The sequence below is a fragment of the Physeter macrocephalus genome, chromosome 19 (genome assembly GCF_002837175.3).
Source record: "Physeter macrocephalus isolate SW-GA chromosome 19, ASM283717v5, whole genome shotgun sequence".
Classification (NCBI taxonomy): Eukaryota; Metazoa; Chordata; class Mammalia; order Artiodactyla; family Physeteridae; genus Physeter; species Physeter macrocephalus.
The window spans coordinates 54,484,957-54,490,918 of record NC_041232.1 but is presented as its reverse complement, the minus strand read 5'-3'; positions in this window follow the sequence as shown (position 1 = coordinate 54,490,918).

Genomic DNA, 5,962 nt, shown 5'->3' with positions numbered 1-5,962 from the left:
CCGTGTCCCCTGCATCGGCAGGCGGACTCTCAACCACTGCGCCACCAGGGAAGCCCCTATGTACATTTTTTTAGAGTGTTTCCATTCTCGCTATTATCCTCTACTTTCTTATCTGTGGTTCCTGGAATCACCTCCTAAGTAAATTATCTGCTCCTAATTCCTTGCCATAGAGTCAACTTTTGAGGGGTTTCAGTTTAAGAAAGCTGTAAAACAGTAGGTGTTCAATAAATTCTTATTGAGTAAACCAGCAGAGTATAGTTAGTGACCCAGATATCAAATAAATGTGAAAGATCTGTGTGAGAACAATGGAAGTACTGCCATCATATTTTGATATAGACAACATTTTTCTTCAGAGTTTTTCCACTTCCTTGTTCTGATTTCTGCTCCCTCCCTTTAGACCCTCAGTATTGTTTTTTACCCACCTGTTCTCTTGTGCCAAGTTCCCTCCTTCTTTAAATTTCCTTTCCTCAAAAATTTCTTACAACTGTTTTCTCCAGGATCTCCCTAAATAAACACATCCATGTGCAGTTCCAAGGGATAGCATGTTATCTCATCACAGTGATTTGCATTTTAATAGGGATCCGTAAGAGATACATTTCTATAGCCAAACCATGAATTATATACAAACATAAATTCTAACAGGAGAAATTCCAGGCACTGTGGTAGGTTAGTAGAAGATATAATTTTCAGAAAGCAGGAGATATTTTATATTACACCCAATATATAGTGGTTTATTCCACCTGCTTACTGAGCTGGATTTGGCTTCAGAAAACATTCTGTCTATTCTAAAGTTAGGGTTTCCCTGGTGGCGCAGTGGTTGAGAGTCTGCCTGCTAATGCAGGGGACACAGGTTCGAGCCCTGGTCTGGGAGGATCTCACATGCTGTGGAGCAGCTAGGCCCATGAGCCACAACTACTGAACCTGAGCGTCTGGAGCTTGTGCTCCGCAACAAGAGACGGTGCGATAGTGAGTGGCCTGCACACTGTGATGAAGAGTGGCCCCCGCTTGCCACAACTAGAGAAAACACTCGCACAGAAACGAAGACCCAACACAGCATAAATAAATTAATAAAAATGGAAGGGGAAGTATAGGGAAAGAGGACAAAATCTTTAAAAAAATAAAAATAAATAAAGTTAAAATTTCCCCTCCACTATGCCTGAGTTCTTCTCTTTGTTCCCTTTGCTGCCTCTCAACAGAAGTATGAGGTAAGACTGGTTGAGCTACAGGGTGGTAGAAAGCAACAGGAGAGACTGTGAACATGCTTGTCCATGTCTTCCACATTTGACATGATAGGAATCCATCTCCTCACCCAGTAAGTGGGCTCTATAGCTTTTCATCCCAGGTGCAGAAATTGCTGCATTTTTACTGTTGAGAATTTTTGGGTGCTTATGCTTTCACCATTATTATTTGAGAATTCAGTTTATCTTCAAATTTCATAATGATCTTAATGTAAGGATAGTATGGTAAGGATTTCAACTTTAGTTTAAAAATGTCTTCACATCCATTTTGTCTTTAAAGGTATTATATTTTCCCCATATTATTAGCAAGGACTTACACTTAATTTATTTGTTAACCCTGCCTATAATTTCAGGATATTTGGCTTCTGAAATACCTCACTGGTGAGTTAGTTCTATGCATCAGAATGGAACACAGGTCTTTGGCCTAATTTCAGCACTTGCCATATCATATCACATCCGATATTCTCATTAAACTCATTAATCAATATTCTGCTCTTGTCAACATCTGGACTAGAGCTTTTCAACATGATGATACATGCCTTCCTACTACTTGGCATTATCATAAATCACAACTCTTGAGTTGTAATAATTCAAGACATTAGGAAGACAACCTATTGGACACATTCAGCTCAAAGTGGTTTAATTTTATCTAAAAAGATATTTCTTTATAGCATCTTTTAATACCCTCTTTCAGAAGATAGTCTAATTTAATGTTGTGCTTTATTGATGAGAGATTTTACTTTTACCACTTTTCCCAGGGATTTGTCATTATTTATGGTTTCTTAATGCTCATCAGCTTTGAGAACTCTTTAGAAACTTCACACAGGATCCTGGGATCTAATCTTCTGACTTGGGCAATTTTAGCACATTAAGAAGGCCAGAAAAGTGGAGGGGTTTAACATCTCTGAGTAGAGACAATGTGTCAAACACCATGCTAAGAACTTTTCAACACTTGTTTAACTTTTGTAATGACCAGCGTGTTATTATGTTTCCTAGGTAAATAAGCTGCAGATCTGAGTTCCAGTGATCAGCATGAGGTTGAACTGGTAGTAAGGATTCCCATTCATAGCTGTTGGACTGACCGAGGCCTATGCCTTAACAGTGAAGCAATTAGCCTCTAAACTCTGGAGTTCACTTCTCTCTCCCCAATGTTTCTGACTTGTTTTACTTTTTATTCATCTGAGGTCAGAAACAGCATCAGGAATTTTACTTTTTATTACCTATTAACAACTTCATTGGCCTCAAGGATTGAACCAATCACTTCCTTGAATGTTCGGTAGGGGAGGAAAAAACCTTATATATATTATATATAAAGTATGTATATATATAAATTATATATATGTATACATAATTTATATATATATATTTACCTTGTGTCTTTATTTTATTTTTGTTTGTTTTTCATTAGTGTTTTTCTGTAACCTTTATTTATCTATTTATTTGTGCCTTTGAGGCACAACCTATAAATATAAGATTCTTTTTTTTTTTTTTTTTTTTTTTGGTGGTATGCGGGCCTCTCACTGTTGTGGCCTTTCCCGTTGCAGAGCACAGGCTCCGGACGCGCAGGCTCAGCGGCCCCGGCTCACGAGCCCAGCTGCTCCGCAGCATGTGGGATCTTCCCGGACCGGGGCACAAACCCGTATCCCCTGCATCGGCAGGCGGATTCTCAACCACTGCGCCACCAGGGAAGCCTAAGATTCTTTTTTATGTTCATTCTATATTATAGTTCTGGTCCTTTCATCTAAGCAAGCTCTTTCTCACCTAATCTCTTTGAAACGTCCCTGTAAATTGACACCATTGTTATTATTTATTTTAGTTATATTTTAAAGAGATTTATTGTTTAACTGACATATGATACACTGCACATATTTAAAGTGTGCATTTTCATAAGTTTTGATTTATATATAAACAACTGAGAAGACCACTGCAATCAGGAGAATGAACCCTCAGAATTTTTCTCATGCCATTTTACTATCGTTCCTTCCTGCAACGTCCTTCCTCTAACACTCCATCCTCAAGCAAATACTGGCCTATGATCTGCTACTATACATCAGTTTTCATATTCTAGAATTTTATATGAATGGAATAATACAATATGTACATTTTTGCCTGGCTTCTTTTATTCAACGTTGTTACTTTGAAATTCATCCATGTTATAACATGTATCAACAATTCATTTGTTTTTACTGCTGAGTATTATTCCTTTTTATGAATATACCACATTTGTTTTTCCATTACCTAATGTTGGACATTTGTGTTGTTTGCAGTTTTGGACTAATGGAAATAAAGTTGTTATAACTATTCATGTACCAATCTTTGCATTGTTGTATGTTTTCATTTATTGTGATTAAGGACCTAACTATGGAATGGCTGGGTCATATATTACACGTATGTTTTGTATGTTTAAAAATTGAAGAACTTGGGCTTCCCTGGTGGTGCAGTGGTTGAGAATCTGCCTGCCAATGCAGGGGACAGGGTTTCGAGCCCTGGTCTGGGAAGATCCCACATGCTGTGGAGCAACTAGGCCCATGAGCCACAACTACTGAGCCTGTGTGTCTGGAGCTTATGCTCCACAACAGGAGAGGCCACGACAGTGAGAGGCCCATGCACCGTAATGAACACTGCTCCCCGCTTGCTGCAACTAGAGAAAGCCCTCACACAGAAACAAAGACCCACCACAGCCAAGAAAAAAATAAAATTAAAAATTGAAGAACTTGCCAAATTATTTTCTAAAGGAGTTGCAACGATTTACATTCTCACCATTAGGGCATAAAATTCTCAACATTAGGGAATAACAGCTTCAGTGTCTCCACATTTTAGCCTAAACTTTGAATTCTAGCCTTTGAAATATGTGCGTAGTCATATCTCATTTCGGTTATAATTTGAGTTTTCCTCTTGACTAATGACTCTCTTTTTTTTTTAACATCTTTATTGGAGTATAATTGCTTTACAGTGGTGTGTTAGTTTCTGCTTTACAACAAAGTGAATCAGTTATACATATACCTATGTTCCCACATCTCTTCCCTCTTGCATGTCCCTCCCTACCACCCTCCCTATCCCACCCCTCTAGGCGGTCAAAAACCACCTAGCTGATCTCCCTGTGCCATGCGGCTGCTTCCCACTAGCTATCCACCCTACATTTGGTAGTGTATATAAGTCCATGCCACTCACTCACTTCGTCACAGCTTACCCTTCCCCCTCCCCATATCCTCAAGTCCATGAGCTAGTAGGTCTGTGTCTTTATTCCTGTCTTACTCCTAGGTTCTTCATGACCTTTTTTTTCTTTTTTTCTTACATTCCATATATATGTGTTAGCATACGGTATTTGTTTTTCTCCTTCTGTCTTACTTCACGCTGTATGACAGACCCCATGTCCATCCACCTCAGTACAAATAACTCAATTTCGCTTCTTTTTGTGGCTGAGTAATATTCCATTGTATATATGTGCCACACCTTCTTTATCCATTCATCTGTTGATGGACACTTAGGTTGCTTCCATGTCCTGGCTATTGTAAATAGAGCTGCAATGAACATTTTGGTACATGACTCTTCTTGAATTATGATTTTCTCAGGGTATATGCCCAGTAGTGGGATTGCTGGGTGGTATGGTAGTTCTATTTGTAGTTTTATAAGGAACCTCCATACTGTTCTCCATAGTGGCTGTATCAATTTACATTCCCACCAAGAGTGCAAGAGTGTTCCCTTTTCTCCACACCCACTCCAGCATTTATTGTTTCTAGATTTTTTGATGATGGCCATTCTGACCGGTGTGAGATGATAGCTCATTGTAGTTTTGATTTGCATTTCTCAAATGATTAATAATGTTGAGCATTCTTTCATGTTTGTGTTGGCAATCTGTATATCTTCTTTGGAGAAATGTCTATTTAGGTCTTCTACCCATTTTTGGATTGTTTGTTTTTTGGTTATTGAGCTGCATGAGTTACTCGTAAATTTTGGAGATTAATCCTTTGTCATTTGCTTCATTTGCAACTATTTTCTCCATTCTGAGGGTTGTCTTTTGGTCTTGTTTAAGGTATCTTTTGCTGTGCAAAATCTTTTAAGTTTCATTAGGTCCTGTTTGTTTATTTTTGCTTTTATTTAAATTTCTCTAGGAGGTGGATCAAAAAGGATCTTGTGGGATTTATGTCATAGAGTGTTCTGCATATGTCTTCCTCTAAGAGTTTGATAGTGTCTGGCCTTACATTTAGGTCTTTAACCAATTTTGAGTTTATTTTTCTGTATGGTGTTAGGGAGTGTTCTAATTTCATTCTTTTACATGTAGCTGTCCAGCTTTCCCAGCACCACTTATTGAAGGGGCTGTCTTTTCTCCACTGTATATTCTTGCCTCCTTTATCAAAGATAAGGTGACCATATGTGTGTGGGTTTATCTCTGGGCTCTCTGTCCTATTCCATTCATCTATATTTCTGTTTTTGTGCCAGTACCATACTGTCTTGATTACTTTAGCTTTGTAGTATAGTCTGAAGTCAGGGGGCCTGATTCCTCCGGCTCCATTTTTTGTTCTCAAGATTGCTTTGGCTATTCGAGGTCTTTTGTGTTTCCATACAAATTGTGAAATTTTTTGTTCTAGTTCTGTAAAAAAATACCAGTGGTAGTTTGATAAGGATTGCATTGAATCTGTAGATTGCTTTGGGTAGTAGAGTCATTTTCACAATGTTGATTCTTCCAATCCAAGAACATGGTATATCTCTCCATCTATTTGTAT